The sequence below is a fragment of the Phasianus colchicus genome, chromosome 4, assembly GCF_987193195.1.
Source record: "Phasianus colchicus chromosome 4, bPhaCol1.hap1.1, whole genome shotgun sequence".
NCBI classification, from domain to species: Eukaryota; Metazoa; Chordata; class Aves; order Galliformes; family Phasianidae; genus Phasianus; species Phasianus colchicus.
This window is the reverse complement of record NC_143439.1, coordinates 25311071-25331008: the sequence shown is the minus strand read 5'-3', so window position 1 is coordinate 25331008 and position 19938 is coordinate 25311071. Positions and strand designations below refer to the sequence as shown.

Here is a 19938-nt window from a genome sequence, read left to right as displayed (position 1 = left end):
TGTTGAAAAATCATATTTTCTGGCTGAGAATTTGCACTATCAGATAATATTATTGTGCTATCGGTATCTATTGTAGTTTTCATGGGAACATACAGAAAGCATTACTTTCAGAGCAACTTATGTATTAGCATAAGGAAATAAATGTTAAGCTGTCAGAAGGGTAGTAAATTTGCTATCACTGTTTGATGTTGACACCATCACATCTCAATATAGAAAGAAAATACCAATTTTCAACAAGAAATTTAGATATTCTAGCCCATTTTCACGCCAGTATCTAGATGTAGCCTCCAGAAGAATGTACTGTAAATTAAACTAATTCATGTGGCATGAGTTACTGAACTTGACAATGAAGGTAATATGGATTTTTGGAATAGTTTTCATTCTTCTAGAGGCGTTGATGATCAGAAGATAAGATGTTCTTGCAGCCTGCATTGCCCAGCAGCTCGCTCTCTCCACAGTTTCATTAATCAGAATGATTACTAGCCCCCTAGAGCTTCATAGCAATTTTATTTGGGTGGAGTGCAGATTGCTTAAGCAAACATTTTTTTTTTTTTAATACCATATTATCTTCTGCATAACACAATTTTAACTTTTTTTTTCTTTCATTATTGCATATATTTTACATTTCTTCTAAATTCGTATTTACAATTAGATAGTAAGGGACGAAAATATACCTTTTTAGGATTTTTTGACCATTGTCCCTACAGTGATACTGATGTCATGCCCACATCTCAGTGTCACTTACACAAAGACATCTGGGTCTTGGGAATAGAAAAGCCTTTGAGAAAGACAGATTGGGAAATCTGTAGTACTGCAATGGTTAACTGCCTTCAAAGTTATTTTTCACTAGGCTTCCCTTAATGAGACATAGTTGAAGTTCTTGAGCTTGGGTGTAATTGCAGAAATCTATAATGTCATAAAATACGGCATAAAATTTCCATATTCTTTTTGCAATATTTCAAAGAGGACACCTGCACTCCTTTTGCCTCCTTCCTGTTGTGAAGAAAAATTTGGCCAGAATCAATACTTATTTTTAAAGGATTTTTTCCTCTGGATTTGCATGTAAAGTTATTATACAGTGTTGGCAGCTTTTTTTTTTTTTTTCAGAGAGCATATGGGAAAAAAATTATAAATTATTTTTAAAAAAAGAAACTCTAGGTAATCTACTAAAATCCTGAAATACAAGCAAATAAAAATTTTATTTTTATTTTGATGTAATTTCAACCATCTGAAAAAGGTGTCCTTTTATATCAGTAAAGAGAGAAGAGTGTATGCAAAAGGATACTGATTTTAAAATTGAGAGGGATTGCAATGAAGTATTTATTTTTCAGTGAAGAATTTATTCTAAGTACATGTAGTTGATTAAATTACATTTAACCGCCATAACCCAGCCAATCTTTTGACTACTTAAAAGTTCAGAGCACAGTGCCAGATCAGCATTACCAGTACACAGGTTCCATCACAGCAACTTCTGTAACTTTTTCCATTAGTGTGTGGGTTAAAATTCTGTTTCACAATGTCACAGCTGTTTAGACACAGTTATTTAGAAATATGTAAAACAATTCCCACGAATATCTAAAAAGAATGGGTAAAAGAAACGCTTAATGAGAATGAGAAGACAGCAGAATAGGAAAACATGAGATCCCTATCTTAGTGGTAGAAAGGAGACAAGACAGTTGTACAAGTCAACAGTGCAGCATACCTTGCAATGGGAAGTGAAATGTATACCAAATGCTCTTTAGATGTACATATTTGAAGACAAAGAGATGTATAAAGAGAACAATATAAAATTAAAGATTTTCCTAATCTTAAACAGTTCTTCAAATTAAAAATGTTTCTAGACTATGTTTTTTGTATGGATGATATAACAAATTATAAAATTAATGCAGATAATAAAAGTACATAGAATAAAATTGAAATGTATCCCCATTCTTAAAACAATTTGTATTTTACATTTGAACATTTACAGAAACAAAACCTCAAACAATTACATGAAATCCTACTCTAAGCCAGAACAAGGCAGTTTCATCCAATAATTGGGAAAAAACAGACAAGAAATTTATAATAGACAATGTTTAAAAAAAAATTATGGGACAGAATGTAGCCTAGAAAATTGCTTGTATGCAATATTGTGAAACGCACACACAGCTCTAGAACAGATTCCCTGAAGAAGGAAAATAAATAAAAGTGAGATACATTGTAGCACAGGTGAACAAAATCCACATTTGGAGTTCTGGTATATTCCTCTGATGAAATACTCTTCTAAGAGAAGATGAGGCAGATCTCATCTATCCTGACTTTCATACAGTGGTGCTGTACATATAAGTATTTGTTGAAATGGATACAGCAAAACTGTACAGTAAATATGTAGCTTATGACTAGGAAGAAACTGGTGGAATTCAAAGTTCTCAAATAATGTGGCCAAAATACATACTGATGAAGTTAGTTTGTATCAGAACTACTTGGTGAGTGTCATATATACCCAGATAACAAGAAACTAAATGATCTCATGTATTTTTTCATGCAATGTCTATTCAGTAATATAAAATAATTTTGCTGTAAACAGGAAGCTGACTTTAGGAAGGACCTAAAGATGATTACTGACAATAAATTGTCTGTCATACATGACAGATGAGGTTAAAGCAAAAGTAATCCTAGAAAACATCAGAAAGTACTGTTTTATCAGAAATAAGTCATATTCAAGAGTCCAGGAAAAGCTCTGAATTCAGAAGAATAATATGAAATTTGTTTCTCACATGACAGATGTGAGAGAGCATATGTCTAAGAAACAAAAAGGGCACATTAATACTCTCTAGAAACTGAGTACATCTTTTTAGTCCTGGTGTCAGGTAAACAATGACAAAAAAAGAACTGTAAGCTAAGGATTTCAGAATAAAGTCTATTAGTGTTTTAGGTTAAAAAAAATGGAAGAAAATATTGTAGCCTATAAAGCATTCAAGATTTGGAACAGATTCACAGTGAAAATAGTAAGGGTAAAAGTTTTAAAAATATAATTATTTTATGGAATGTTACACAATTGCCTACAGCAGAATGGGATTTCACTAAATCACTAATGTTCTTTTAGAAATTTGTTTCCATTACTGTGTGAATATACACATATACACACATTTGTGCAGACAAGATTTCCAGGATATAGAAACTAGTTGATATTGTATAATGTATTTTATCCATGACAGTGTCTAGTATTTTAACTGACTGTATGCATATGAATAGAAATATGTTAAAGATTGGCTAGAAATTAAATGTCATAATCCCTGGTGACAACAAATTAAAATGTCTACTTTGGGTGTATAAGTCCCAAGTAAGCACTTTTATTGAAATTATATTGTTATACAATGTTTTTACTTTAGATAAACATAGCAGTAAAGCGAGAACAAATACAGTTCCAGGAAAACTATTTACAATTTAATGTACCTTAATATACCTGGAAAAAAAAGTGTAAATAAGGAGTGACTCATTAGTGCACCATTTTGGGAGAATATGTTCAATTCCTGCTCTATCACGGACTTACAATTAGTCAGAAAGCCAAATGGGGCCTAATTTTATTGTTATTTCATTTGTAATGTTGATGGAACTATAGAAATCAATGCTAAGTTTCTTATCATACCACTGACAGCACAGTTATCAAGACAATATCAAAAATTAGTTCAGTCCAACAATCCACCAGCTGATGATCTCATTCCTTTCACTCTTCTCCCTGATGCCAAGGTATGCAACCCTACCATCTTCTTAACACCAGCTGCTTCAGAGTAAGGTAAACTAGTTTACTAAGTTCATTATTTCTATTTTATCAATCCAAACAGGAGAGGAATGCTCAATCCTAACTGCTCAAAAGTCAGGACCATGATAGACAAGGCTAAGTTTCAGTATAAAATGTTCTTCAACTGATTCACTTGTCAGAAATTGCATTCTGAATCTGTCTTCCAATCTCCTCTGTTACTTCGAGAAAAGTAACAAAATTTTCCCTCAAAACTCTTTCAGACAATCAATGTACAAAAACTGCAAGGAAGATGAACAAGAGGTATTTTGTCCAAGATTGGAAACCAAAATGCATTAGTTTACTGCATTTCTAGTAAATTATAAATCTTAATTTAACTTTATATTTCAATTAACATTTATACCCAATAATGTCTGTAGTAGCACTAATGAACTTCTGTCTTCATAAGGAAGAAGAAGAGGAGTATACAAGTATACACTGTCTGCTTTTGTTAATTTCTTGGGATTGGTGCATTGTGTACTAACAGGAGGTTCTGATGAAGTGAACACGTTGGGTGGGACTTAAAAATCTTCAGTACATAGTGATTTCAGTATTTGCTGACAAGTAAATCAATTATTGCATAATACATTGTCTACTCACATTGAAATAGTGGTTTATCTAGTTGTAGATACCTGCATATAGGAACACAGCAGCATTCCCCATTCATTGTTATCCAGTATGAGCCACTACAAAAATCTAAATGACCCAGCCCTTTCCTATGGGAGGTGGGGGGGGGGAAGCAGGACTAGAAGAACAATAATCTTTAGCAAGTTTTTGTAAAAAGTATCTGGGATTAAGGTATTCTCTACTATCCACAACAGCTGCTGGAAGAAATCACATGATCCAGCCCTGAACAGCTAATGTTTCATGGTATAATTAAGGTCCTGTCTTGGATAAATCTGGCAGCCTAATGCTTTTTTCATGAGGATCCACTGCCTCAAGCCTGTATGATGGAGCCCTGGGCAATCTGATCTAGCAGCTCTCAATCCTGCCTGTGGCAAGGGAATTAGAGCTTTATGGTCCTGGAGGCTCCTTCTAACCCAGGCCATTCTATGACTCTATTCAACCACTGTTACTGCAAAACAGAATCTGGTCATCACCACTGAAAACATGGAGTCCTTTCAATACTATATTTAGTATTCTTTAATTGTATCTAATTGTTTTACAGATACCAAATCTTATCTACAATACATATCACTGCATTTATGTAATGGCTTTGTATGTATTTTTTACAGTACCTCTGTGAAAGGATGGATTTTTTCCTTCTGCTCATGAAAACGAGTTATGAGAAAGTACTAAAAGACATTTTGAAATTTCAATAAGGGTAAAACCCTACAGGAGATCAACAGAGTAGCTTACATTGTGTCAGGCAGTATCAGGCAACATTCTAAAGTTCTTAAGTAACATTATAACACTAGAAGCACTACTTTTATTTGATGTTTTACCTCATGCTTTCGTCATTAGTATCAGCAAGAGCAGTGTACTTTCAATCACTCCCAATAGCTCATTTGGTGCGAAACCCAGTAAGAAGTAAGAAATTGGATAAAACTTATTTTCGTAACTAGTCAAAACAGTTCTCATATTTACATAACACCTTTTAATACAAAAAGGTATGTTCGTGTTGATTTATTTACATTTTTGTCCCATCTCAGTCAGCTGAGGAAATCCTAGCACAACAGACCATGTTATAACACTGCATGACTTTACTAAAAAGCAAGTTCTCTGTTTTTCTGCTGTAGTTCACCATTTATTAGTCTTTTGTTACTTGCAATGATGGGCGTTCCTTGCCAAAGAATGAAATGCTCTCTTTCTTGGAACTTTAAACTGACTAGTTATCACCAGACCCAGGAGTCTCCCAATTAAGCTGTGCTTTTGTGTTTCAGCAAACAGATTGCAATCAAATCTTTATGAGTATGATATGCGTAGGTTGTGCTGAAAGTAATGCTTCTAATTTATTTCCATGGAAAGTATAACAGATGCAAAGAGCAAATTCACAGCTACACCACACTATTTTTCAACATAATCACCACTAATAGCTATCATTTTTACCAGCAATGAACAAGAGCCTACATGACCCACTCATAAGAATCTGCACCAGCAGAGGTGACCCACATTTCAAGCTGCTATGAGATATCACTGCTAGGAAAACATTACCCATACAGCTTTCACCGTCTTCACACACTGCTTGATCACCAGAAATGTTCAGCAAGTATCAATGAATGTCAGTGTGTGTTATTTTTTCTTCATGGAGGAATTCAATGATACACTTTTGTTGTGTATACAATTCCATCTCAGATGATATTTTGTCAGACTGCTGCACGGCAATAAGATGTAATGGAATGTGGTTGGAAAGGTTCAGCCTCTACTGCCACACCACCAACATCTGCCTCCAACAATGTGCACCAATGTAAAATAGGAAGCATTAATTTCACAGCTGCCCTCACACTCTCATTTCCCTTAAATCCTTTAGTTTCTAATTTCATAGTTATTTTTGTTCTGCTACTTCCCACTGTGAAGATAATTACATGAAAAATACAAGTTCTGAAGGTGCGTTGCGGAAATATTTTTGTGGTTTGTCGTGAGTCAGACTGGATGGAGTCAAAATTCATGACTTAAGAAATTCTGGCTAAAAAAAATATTGGAAATTCCAAGAATACATCAGCTTTTATAGAGTTTATAACATCTGGAGTGAAATCCATCATACAATTACAAGTGATTATACATTATTATTTTTTCTGGTTTGGATGTAGTCTAAGCTTTAAATGTATTAATTTTATCATATAATCATAAGATAACCAAAGTTGGAAGGGACCCACAAGGATCTTTGAGTCCAACTCCTGGCTCCACAAAGGACCAAGTAAAAAAAAACAAACAAAAACAACAAACCTTATGTCTCAGATCACTGTCTAAATGCTTCTTGAGTTCCAGCAGACTTGGTGCTGTGACCACTGCCCTGGGCAGCCTATGCCAGCACCCAAGAAGAAATAACACAAACATATTTCTGTGTACAGGTCATGCTGTCTACTATTAGAGCAGCTTCTTCATTTAGATCTTCTTTCACATATAGTCAGAGGTACACTTATTGACTACGTGTGACATGAAAAAGCCTTATCTCACACTACAGTAAACATAAAGTTCAACAAATAAGCTATAGATACCAGGTTCCCTCTCAGTATAATCAGCCAGCAACCTTTGTTCTCTCTCCTAGCATCTTTAGCAATGCTCTGAGTTTTCTGATGCTTCTCTGAACTTTCAACACTCAAACGTGAACTTGTCTTTCATTATTTTAAAACAAATCCTATTTTCAAATCTGCATGGAAGATGATGTTTTGGAGCATTTCACAGCAAAAATAACAACAGCAAGGAACTAGAAAATTCATTTCCTTAAATGGCAGAATACAAGTATGTATATGATTTTGAAAAGCATTTTTCAGTATTGCACAGTTCTTTATACCTTGCTTTCTCACACCTATGGCAATTAGTCTTCTGAATATATAGTCACAGAAAGGGGATTTCTGCAATAGGGAAAAAAACTGGAGACCAGCCTTACAACTGAAACATCCCATGATACTTGGAGATCTTGAAAAGTGACAAATTATTCTCCTTGGGCAATGCCTAGTTTTTACTTGAGCATGAGAACGCTTTCATTTATCAGCAGTTTCCCTTTTTGATTTTATTTTCTTCTAATTTTAACCATGGAAAACTATGAATGATCTATTTGTATACAAGAATTTGAGTTCATTTATTCAGAGATCTTTTTCTAGAGAAATGAAATATAACTTAGACAAATTAGAGAGACGAGTTTGTCTTCACCTGAGTATCAAATAGTTACATTTTCTTATTAGCTTGGTCTGTTTATTTGAACTACTGATCAGCTTTGTATCAGATGCACTACTCACTTACTCCTGTAGCCTCAAAAGCATGTAAGAAGCGGTTTTCAGTGCCACCTAAGAGCCTTCCTTCCTGTGATAAATAGATCACTTCATGCTGTCTAAGAAAAAAAGAGTCAGGGACACTTTCTCACTGAGAATTCCTGTGATGAAGGAGGAAAAGAGCATACAATAAGCTTTACAAAACAGATTTGCTTCATGTGGTCTTCTGCTCAGCTAAATCAAGCAAATTTCAAGCCTAAAGTGATCTTCTAGTTAAATTTAGAGTTCACTTAAAAAAACCCCACAGATTTTAATGTATAGCATGAAATAAAAAGCATAAGAATATCTTCCTGGAGGAGATGTTAAGACCCGTACGAGATAAAGTGATCCAAGACAGCCAGCATAGCTTCACCAAGGGCAGATCTTGCCTGACAATCCACAAATAAAACTACTTGCTTTAACGCGTCATCAGCTTTTTTATTATTTTTTTTATGGTATGTTTTTGCCATTTTGGGGTTCTTCATTTTTGTTTTCTAAGTGTTTTTCATTACTAGATAAAGAAATTAATCAGTTCAATTGAAAATGTTTAAAATCTTAGTATGATTTTTATTATTACATTCTACAGGCTTGTCTGCTTGGGTATTGCATAAGGTAAGATTAAGTCAGGCTTTACAACCTGACTGTGATAATAATAATAATTGAAGTGGAAAAATAATGAAATTTTTGCTATTTTTATATTCAACAATTTTATTTGAGCATAACATAACAATTCCCCTACCAAAATGGGTATCATCCCCTTAAAAAAAGCAGGCGGATATTAGTCATGGATGATACCCTGCTTCATTTGAACTTTCAGACATGCGAGAATTTTTTAAAGTTTGCCTAAATTATAATAACTATGTTTCTAATAAGAATGAGAGAACTGTTACAGTAGCTTGCAAGTACTCCATTTTTAATATTATATATTTGAGCTGAAATTGTTTTGTTTCAGATAATTACTGTCAAATGCAGAACTACAATTTTATGTATACTGAGATGAAGGATATAAATGTGCTAGAGCTATGCTAGCTTAGACCAGATGTTTTTAAGCTCTAACAATCTGCTTGTGAAAAGAGCTAATAATATATACTTCCTTAAAATATAAGAACAGGAAAAGCATATAACATGTATTCTCTGAGTTTTCTTGATTGCCATTTGTCTGCAGTTACCTGTAGGAATTTTTGGCATTTAGAAGTTCCTAATAGGGTTTTATCCTGTGAACTTTTTCAAGTTTCCCTTAAACAGGACAAAAAAATATCTGCAAGAGCTGCACAACAGAATTTCATGGTTTAATTAAGCATTGTATGATTTAGATTCAGGAATTATGAATGATTATGAGACAAGAAATTTCTTGTACCATGAAAACAACCCATAGCTAATGTGGATTCTTGTTTTATTTTGTTGCTCAGCATTCATACTTGCAAAAAAATCTAGTATACATTCTTTTTCTGTCACTTATTTCATAAACACTTCTAAATGTCAGGAGTACTAAACTACCTTAAAATCTGACTCGTATTTCTTTGTATACCTATAACAGATCTGTCCTGCATGAGCAAACTGCAACACATAACACATTCTTCAGATGGTGTAAAATATCAAAGGGTTCTATCTAAAAGTACCTGTAGCAATAAAAAGCACATATAAGCATATAAAAAGCTTATATGATTCCTCAGTCTTACTAATATCTTCAGCTCACACCAGTGATGTATTATCTCAAAAAAAAACAATAATGGCAGTTTTGTACCACATACTGAAGTTACAGCTTGATTTTGTGTGTGCTTTTTTACATTTAAAAGAGACAACATGGGGAGATGCTGTTTTTCATCCTCAGAGGTAATACATAATGCCCATTTGCCTACCATGACTTCGCATTTCTAAAGATTGCCTTGCCATTAGGGCATCTCTTATACTGTAAGACAGAGTTAAGTAAAACAGTGCTATGGAAAACCACTTGTTTGTTCCTTCTTTCTTTTGTGATCGGTTCTTCAATCCAATCTAACCTCTCAAACCAACACCTACTGTTTATCTCTGTATATCAAGAAAGAGCATTTAAGAACAGAGCACAGCAAAAAACCTTTTCATTCACTGTGACAGTCACTATTGACTGAATTTACTAGTTATGCTACAGATTATAAAATTATTTTCTGTAAAACTTCCAAAAACATATACAGCCTCCATCACCATCAATCCTCAGGTTTTCTTAAGTAATGTCACTGTTACACACAATGTGGTAGAAGTTGCATGAGGTCTTAGATATTGTCTCAACAACATAGTAAAAATCTGAGTTTCACATACATATTTTTCTTAGATTGGCTTATATTAGCACAAGCCAACTAAGAAAAGCCTCATTAGTCTTTCCTGAAATTCAAAAAAAGCATCACTAAAAGCAAGAGTTTTCTACAAACGTTTAATTAAAAAAAAAAAACTAAAAAACAGGCATCTACAGAACACCAAACAAAGAAGCCAACTCGTAACCACATCAGACCCCATACAAACTCACCTATTTAAGTTGTTAGATGAATAGCAGGGATGAGGCTTCATCCTGCATGCAAGCTTTATTTAATTCAGTTCCTTCACTTTCCAGAAACTCCATGCTTTTCATGAATCATGTCTCTAAATGAAATTACTAAGAATCATATGACCTATATTTTTGAAGTCTGTCTTTAGTTTAGTACACTGGCTCCATTACAGAAATCGTATGGAATAACACTTAACAAGATAATGACTCTGCATTTTTCAACCTGGAATGACAACGTGAACATAAACAGACTCTTGCACAGAAGAGCCCTGTTTACTAGACAGTTTGACCCAGGAAAAAGGTACGTTCCGATATTTTTCAAAAAGAAATTTAACCTAAAATTGTAGAAAAACTTGGTATTTTAAATAAATACTTTTATTCTCAAACTGTAAAAATAACAGTCTTGCAGTTTAAAAGAAACTCAAGAGAAATTCAGACTCAAAATAATCTCGATTTGTGCATAAATTTTAAATCTTTAACACGAAGTTAAACCAAAAATAGGGAGAGCATCCTCATTTTCCTACAACTCAGCAACTGAAGTAGCATCAATAATAAAGTGTTCTGGTTCTTGATGAGGATAGGTAAATAGTTTTAAAATATTTCATTTATGTTTACCTTAACTTTCTCTTAAATAACTCTACTGAACAGTCCATAAGGAAACTTTTATGCTAGAAAGAACTTGTGTTTTGTTTTCTGTTTTGTTTTTTGTTTGGTTAGTTTTTTTAAAAAAGCTTCCTAAGCCTTCAAAGAGGAAGAAGAGAGAGATACAAAGAAGGGGAAAGAGTGAGAAAGTTACCTAACCTCACTTTTCAAGAGATGAATTTTAAAATTCTGTACTCATATAGTAAGGTGTGCTGCACAATTGAAGTGTGTAGGCTGGATAAAGCAACAAATAATTCTAACTCTGGATATACTCATCACCTTACTGCAAAAGATTTGTGTCACCATATTATGGTAGATACTAGTACAGTTATCACAGCAAAACTGCATCTCTGAAAATTACTGTTGGAGATCCCACTCCCAAGTTTCTTATTTGCTTTTGGCTAGTAGGCTGATCAGTTAAACATGAAAACATATATTCTTCACATACATTAGCAGGCATTTCTGTGTAAGAGAAATGTTTATATATCAGTTGTCAAACTACATGCACAATGACAAAAAATGTTACCAACCACATTATATGGCATGAGATAAGGGTTGGATTCTGCACTTCTTGCCTTGTACAAGCATCCTCCAAGAGCTAACATGAAGTACGGTGGTTGCTTCACGATTTTACCAACAGAGAAAGTGAGATAAGCTAGAGATACTACTAACAGCTTGTTGCAGCCTACACAAGTCAAAGTAGATCAAGCAACTTGGCTTGACCGTTTTTTACCATCACCAGAACTAAATAACCTTCATTTTACAGTCTGTTTTTAACACACATTCTGCTCAAGGAACAAACTTTCTTTAATTATGTAAAGGAAAAAGCTTTATAACTTCACATCTATAAAAAAAAGCTCTTTATTGCTAATTGCATATACACATGCATATAAACAGTAATGTATATATTAACTACTTGAAATCTTTGTTATTCCAGTAAGCCTGTGGGAAACTTATTTACTCAGAAGCCAAGAATTTAACTTTGTATTATTAGAGACTGGAAACATGTGGTGTGGTTGAGCTATTGGCAAAGTTACCACTACAAGATTGACACAGTCAATATAGAAGATGTCAATTCAATTACACCTTTTCTCTCTGCCCTAACCAGAGTAGAAGTGTCCCACAACCTTATTCATTTTCTGCATTCACTTCTTTCTCAGTGTCATAACAGGGATAGCAAGACAAAGTTTCCCCTAGTTATTGTCTTTCATAACAAAAGAGAAAGATCAAAATCATTCACTATATTAAATAGTTATTGCAAGATGTAACATCATCTGTCAAACATCAGACAAAAGCTACAAAATTAATTACATGTTCTAGCAACAGCATTTGGAAGTTTGCCATTTATGAAATTTGTTTCAAGTTACACTCCTGGAAAATAAGAAGAAATCCACTGCTTGTTGTTTAGATGTTTCTTTCACTTTCCTTAAAGAACACCTGAGGCTGTTATCTGCTCTGTAGTATTATTAGCACTTGCTTAAGTTTCCACATAAACTTGGCAGCCCAACATGAATATATTCTCAAGTAAATGAAAAATACAAGTCTGAAACAAACAAAAAAGCAACAAAGCAAAAAAATAAAAGCATTACCTATCTAAATTCAAGAAAGCCTTACTCTATTAAGATTTCTAAGCAAAAGTTTTACAGATGTGACACCATGCAGATTCATAAAGGTTTTGATGGCAGGGTCTTTAATATCAATGGGTAAGGAGGGTCCCTCAAATTCAAAAATGCAGGCTGTGAGTCAAAAACATTTAGCAGCTGCTTAACGTGAAGCAAAGAGTCCAAACACTCTTTGCAGTACAGTACTTTGCAATACAGTGTAGACTCTGAGTGCCTGATTCTTCCTGCAGCAAGCAAAACCTTTCCTAAGTACAGAAGCCATTTTCAGTGCAGACATGTCTTCTCTAGGAAACTAGATACACCTCCACCAATGGTAACAAGTGCCTAGTAACTTTCTTATGAAGGCAGGCAGTTTGCAAATTTCACACATTAGTAATTGGATATAATGGATTTTGTTGGAGCAAGGTTCAGCTTAGTCTGTAATTTAAAAATGAATTTTAAGATCAACTTATATTCATTAGGACTTTACCACGTACTGGTGATTTCAGTTTTCATATACTAGCTATGAGTATCAAAAGTTTTCATTCTGTTCAGAAAAACATGATATATGAGATAGCACATCTATTTATATATATAATGATGATTTAATAATGAAAACTTATCAGGAAAAAAAGTCTACTAATAAATATATTGAGAATACTCAGGCAATTTTTATCATTAGTGTCACAAAATAAGGATTTTTTCCAACTGTTAGGATACAAATCATTTATGATGACACTTGGAGGGTTGGTTGGTTAAGCAAGGATATTATCTACATACTTTCTCAAGGACTTGTCTGGACTTTGCCTAAAGAATCTGTGGATGCCCTCCCTGGAGACATTCAAAGCAAGGCTGGATGTGGCTCTGTGCAGCCTGGTCTAATGGCTTGCGATCCTGCACATAACAGGGGAGTTGAAACTAAATGATTATTGTGGTCCTTTTCAACCCAGGCCTTCCTATGTTTCTATGACTATTCTTGGTTAAATTCAATAGGATTTTTTCAAAGAGAACGTTTTCTGCAAGCTAATGTTCTTTTTAAAAAGAAAGTCAGAGTGCTAATGATATCCCTGACTTCCCAAAAAGAAACATGTACATGTGATGTTCCTAGAACCCTTTTAGTTTGTTGTGGCTCTTAGTTTTTGTTTCTCTTACTTTGTGTGGTTTTGGGTAGGTTTTTGTTGTTGATTGTTGTTTCTTGTGGGCTTGCTTTTGTTTTATGTTAGTTTCCTTTTTTTTCCTTTATAAGACAAAATCTTCAGATGGTTTAGGTTTTTCTGTTGTTTTTCTTTTATTTTACATCTAGCATTACAGACCTAGCCTGAAATAAAAAGGTTCAGTAGAGGCAAGGTTATTCAGTTTTGCCTCTAGGTAAAATAGATTAGGTCTTCAGTTTCTTTTTTTTTTTTTTTTTCAGTATTTATTTACCTTGTAGAAAAGCTGAAGTTAGTTGTTACTGCATGCATTTTGTTTGTAGTAATTATCCTGAGGTAAAAGCTTACTTAATGAAAGCCAGCCTAAGGTTTTTATAATTATGTTCTGTGGTGCAGTGGTTGCACAAAATTTTAAGAGGATAAATCCTGTTGTCTGCTCTGGTAGTAGTCTGAAATTACACTGTTTAGTAAATACTAAGTTCTCTATTTCTTTGCAAGAAGATTTGGCATTAAACCATGTTAATTTCTGTGCTACTTACAGATAAAAAAAATCCTCTCAGATCATGTCTTTGGGTACATTCTTCCTGAAAGTTTAAAGCAACTCTGTACTATATCTCACCGAACCACACTTTGACCATAGCTCTTGAGCCGAGTAGGCAAACTTACAAGAAAAAAACTACACAAACTACACATAGAAATTCATACATTATCATTACTAAATTGACTTTGAGTAAATTTAACTAGCCTTGTTTAATGGCAATAACCTCCAGCATGTAAACACACAGATGTTTTTTTGTTTTGTTTTTTTGTCAAATAATGTTCTTCGATACTTTTCTCCTTTGAAAAGTTCATTGGAGAGACTGGTAGCTTGCTTGCATCTAAGAACAAAATTTTGTTTTTGTATTCAGTGTATTTAGATCGATTCATTTACACTGGATGTAACTGCTGGTGTGCAGTTTATCTACATGCATGCATACATAAACTGCATATACATATATATGAGTTGTTAATGTAAGTAAGTAACCAGGATGGAAGTTCAGAAAACTTGAATAACATGGGTTCAGAGCAATCCTTACCCCGAGCATCAAGGAAAACAAGTACTTTTATTTCACTTAATATCTTCCCTGCCTCAACTATTTTCTTGGAATTTCTTGTGCTTGGGAAAATTTATTAAATTAACTACATCCAGTAACTGCATTACATTTGTAAGTATCTTTTTAGCTGTCTTCTTGACCTCATACTAATTTTGACATATAAAACATGCCTTGCAGAATGTTCAGTAGATGTACAATCCCACTGCGTGATTGATCATCTCCTTCTGTTTTTTGAACTTGATTCATACTAACCTCATTCATTATTTCCTAGTTTTTATTCTGCAAAGGATGGTTTATAGGTTACCCACACAGATTTTTCAAGATAGTCAGACTTGTTTACCACAAACCTCTTCAGTTCTAGCTTTTACAGTCTAAAATCATTTAGTTTAATCACTACTAATGTTGTAGCTAGTCCATATCTTCGATAATTCTGTTGTTTGTTTCTGTTGATTTACAATTCCTACTATAGGCCTATATTCTGCTATAAGAGCATTCACAGTCTTTTTGAACATGAACCACTTATTCATACCCCAGTGTAAATATTTACTCAATTTTTACTATTTCTTCTATTTGTCCACTGTTGAATGTGGAGTCAATGTGTTGACAGAACTAATCATTATAGCACCAGTAGATCACTTGTAATGGCAAAGTAACAGACTGTCAGTTCACATGTGAAGTTACGAATTTTATCCTCATGTTTTATATGTCTACAATGAATATTAACTTCTCATTCATTACATAGTCACTTAGTTTTCTAACGTCCTTAAAGAATTCTTCAAATATAGTGGCAAATACCATTTGATAGCAGTCTCACCCACTGAAAATATCCTTTTCTACATCATTTATAAATGTATGAGTACAGCTTCAATGGAACTACAGTTGTAACCTCTTTCTCTTCTGAGAGAAAACAGTGAAACCAGCTTCTTTTACTTATATATTTTTTACCTGGATATTTATCAATGGTTTAAGACTTTCCCTCTTAGTCCATGACTTCTTAGTTAAATTATAAGTCCTTGCATAAACATAGGTAAGTTATCAGCCAGATCATTCTTAACTATGTATTTGATAACATAATGTACTACACTGTACTGATGCTTTTTTTATCAGCCATTTCTCATTAGCAAGCTTTTGTTAGAGTAAGAAGTTGGATGAACTTTTATGCAAAACAGATACTTAGCCTTGGGGGCTGCAGGTAGAGTACCTAGTATTTGGCAAGAGATGTTCTCAGCATCCCTTTATTTCACTCTGGATTAATAATTTATGGGAAGTAAACAGCTGGGAAAAAAATGTGTCAGAAGTGACATCATCTGGCTTAAAACAAGAGGTTGTTACTTTTGTCTGCATCTACAGACACAAAAAAAGAAAACTAATGCAAATAAAGACAATGTAAAAAAAGCAAACAACCACCACCAAAGCCACCTTGACACACTTGACAAGAGAACTGTAGGACATTTCCAGCTTAATTTTTCCTTGTCAGTTTTACAAAGAAGTGAGGTGACTGGGACAGTTGAATATTTCAGGAAATGATACAGTAGGAAAGGATTTAAAAGTTCTTTTTTACTGCCCATAGAAGCAGTTTCTCAATGCTCATAACAGCCTAACGTTACATGTGATGGTCATAAATTCGCTTTGATTTGTATAAGGTCTTCAGTGTAATTAGAAACTATCAGTTTTTAACATATAGGAGAATATGTGTAACTTGTGTATGCAATACTTTTGGAAATATCAAAAGTTATGTAGGAGCCTTTACAAAGGTATCACAGTTACTAGTTTGGAATAGAATAAAGCAACAATACTCATTAGCTATACCTTACAAGCCATAGGCAAAAGAATAAAAGTCTTATTCAATTCATACAATTCTTACTAGTTCAAAGTATCCCATCACAGCATTTGAGAGTCAGAGGTTAAATCTACAGTATCATTCTACTTCAGTTCACAATTGAGTTTGTGAAACAAATGCTGCATGTGTATCCAGTTACTACACACTGATTTGCATTGCAGGAACCCCTCAGAGTGCATACACTGGTTTTCTTTTTGGATGAGACTGAATTGCAGTGCAGGTCATCATTTAACGCACTTCTACATAATTTATAATTTAAACTAGAGTTGCCATGGAAGTGATCCTCAAACTATCCCACTTTGAGACAGATGATGGTAATAGATGCCCTGGGCCTGGATTTAGATCACAGGCCAGGAAGACATTACCTAAGGTGCAGGGAACTCCAATTGGTAATCAGCTTCAACAGGAGCCCAACTCAGATGTCAGTACATTATTGCATGGAGCATAAGAAACAAGAAAGGAGAGTTGCAGGCGTACCTACTGTGCTAGAATATCATTGGTATCATTGAGACATGGTGAGATGGCTCTCACACCCGGAACGCAGGATTAAACATGTATATACTTTTTATGAAAGACAAGTGGAGGAGAAGGGAAGGGGGTTTTGCCCTCTACATCAGCCACCAGTTGGAGCTCCATCTGGGGATAGATGATAAGCTGAGATAAGACTGATGATAGAGCTTATGGATTAGGGTTAAGGGAAGGCAGGGGAAAGAAACAGCATAGTGAGAGTCTGCTATAGGCCACCAACCAGGAAGATCAAGTGGATGAACACTTATAAACACATAGTAGCAGCTTCACATTCACATAACATGGTCCTCATGGGGGACTTCAACCACTCTGTTGTCTGTTGGAGGGACAACACAGCAGGGCACCAGAAATCAAAGAGGTTCCTGGAAAGCACTGATGATAACTTCCTCTTCCAAGTAGTACAGGAAGTTAGGAACCCACAAGAAGAAATGCTATGTTGAATTTTGCCCTAACAAACAAGGAGGAGTTGGTGAGTAATAGGCGAGTAAACAGCAGCTTTTACTGCACTGACTACAAAACGTAGGGTTCTTGAACCTTAGGGCAAGGAGGTTGTGCAGTAAGCTTGCTACTCTGCACTTCAGGAGAGCAGACCTTGAACTCTTCATGGAACTGCTTGGCAGAGCAACATGAGATAAAACCCTGGAATTGTACAGGTATTTCAGTGATAAAAAGAAGGCCTGGGAAGATGCAGATCCTCTCCAGAAGGAAAGAGGAGACCTGGTCACCAGGGATATGGAAAAAGCTCAATGATTTATTTGTCTCAGTCTTCATTAGTCAGACTGTGCAAGCTGCAGAAAGCAAAGATAATAAATAGGAGAAGGCAGATCAGCCTACTGTAAGTGAAGATCAGGTTCAAGACCATCTAAAGAACCTAAAGATGCACAAGCCCACAGGACATGATTAGATTAATCTGCAGGTCCTGAAAGAACTGGTGAATGAAGTTGCCAAGCCAACATATTTGAAAGATACATCAGTCTGGTGAAGTTCACACTGACTTGAAAAGGGGAAACAGAACACCCATTTTCAAGAAGGGGAAAAACAGTAACCATCCAAGCAACTACAGGCCTCAGTATCACCTCTGTACCTAGCAAGTTCACAGAGAAGCTTCTCCTGAAGGCTCTACGGCAAATAGAAATAAAGATGAGGTGATTGGTGGTAACCAATTTGGCTGCACCAAGGGCAAGTCATGCCTGACAAATTCAGTGGCCTTTTATTAAAGATTTAATAAGTGGAGATATTACTATATCATATAAAAGGTTACATGTTACTGTGTTAAGTGAAAAGTTATGTTCAGCCTTAAAAGTAGCATTCTGAAATTATAAAACTGAATATTTACACATCTATCAGCATAGAATTAGGATTATCTATATAGTAATACTTAAAACTCATGGATGACAGCAAACTTAATTAAACCTATACTTAGAGTAACACTCAGCAGAAAAATATTTTCATTATGTTCAGCAAATCTCAGTTTCTCATATTTTATGAATCAAGACTGATACTAGGCCTAAAGTAAAGCTTTTCCACAGTTCACCTATAGAATCAGATGCCACATCCTATCTACTTTGATGATAGTTTTGCATGTAACAGACAGCAATTCCAAGCTAAGTCCCTTCAACACTAGTTGAGGTTTAAGTCGTCAGCTCTTTGTCTCTCATGTACCAACATTACAAGAATCGGAAAATAACCTACAGTGCCTTGAAACCTAATTTACTTAATAGATGTGTTGAGTATTAATGCAGCCAGTACATACACAAGAAATCTGATCTTATGATTCAAAAGGCCTTTGAAAGCCTCTAAATATGCTAGCAGAGAGCATATATCATTCAGCCAGTCTTAGCAAGCTTGATCAGAAGAATAGCCTATTTGCAGGAGGGAGACTCCAGTCTGTACCCAGACATCTAGTAAATGAAGGTCAAAGCCAGAATAAACATATCCACAAAGTATTACAATTTAGTCATAACTAATAGAAAAAAACTTGTCATTTATCTTAACCCCAGATTATGTAACAGGTCTTAAAATGCTTAAAGTACTCCATTTGCTTGCTAGCAGATATTCAGCACAGGCTACTCAATGAAAAAGTATTTACTCTTTCAGATTAAAGAAAAAGTGAAATATTTACAGTGGCAAGCCTGTTCAAATGAGGAACCACCTAGACTATGGAGCTCCCAAAGCAGCTACAAGATCTATGATATCTAGTTTTTGGAATAAAAGCAATGAGAAAATTGTTTCAAAAAAGCAACAGTGGAGCTACTACAGATATTCACATAAACAAAACTGGGGACATGATAATTACTGTGTTTAGGAAAAAGCAACAGCAAATAATCAGTTCTAAATTACCCCAAAAGAGGTGACATTCACAATGCAGTTAAAGAAAAAAAGATTTGCTTACCTGTCTGAGGGATCAGGGCTAACAAAATAATCCAAAAGAAAGAATCCTCACGTAGAGAGCCTTCCTTTGTGACAGCCAGCCCTTAAATGAGGCTTAGGGAGGGGTGGAACCACATTCCATCCATCCAGTCACACAGGTGAATTGCTCTCACCTGCGCTCCCAGGGCTGCCTGTGTCCCTTCACCAGGTGCTTAATTATTGGCTCAGGCCTTGACTTAGCAATTCTCATACACATGATCAGAAACAGAGGAAAAATAAGGCAAAGATCCAATCAAAAAGTATTAATTTAATTCAAGTGAAGGTTTAAATATGTCAAATAAAAATGAGTCTAGCTAGATGACAGCCCAGATGAAGACTTCAGCAGTAGTAAATATGAAGATTTCATACTACAAAAAGACTTACTACAGAGGGTACCCAAGGGAAGAATGCTCTGCTGAGACAACAGTTGAATAAAGGATAACTTGGCAGTAGTAATGGAAATATT

The 19938-nt window shown here is 34.8% G+C and overlaps 1 long non-coding RNA gene across 2 annotated transcripts in view; it reads right to left on the bottom strand.

The window, feature by feature from the left end:
• The window catches only part of LOC116238060 (uncharacterized), a 42127-nt gene extending 22603 nt beyond the window's left edge, over positions 1-19524 (bottom strand). For both annotated transcript variants that reach the window (XR_016466403.1, XR_004168866.2), the window contains exon 1: positions 19456-19524. This is a non-coding gene — a long non-coding RNA (uncharacterized LOC116238060). The remainder of the gene's footprint in view (positions 1-19455) is intronic.
• Between the last annotated feature and the right edge of the window lie 414 nt (positions 19525-19938).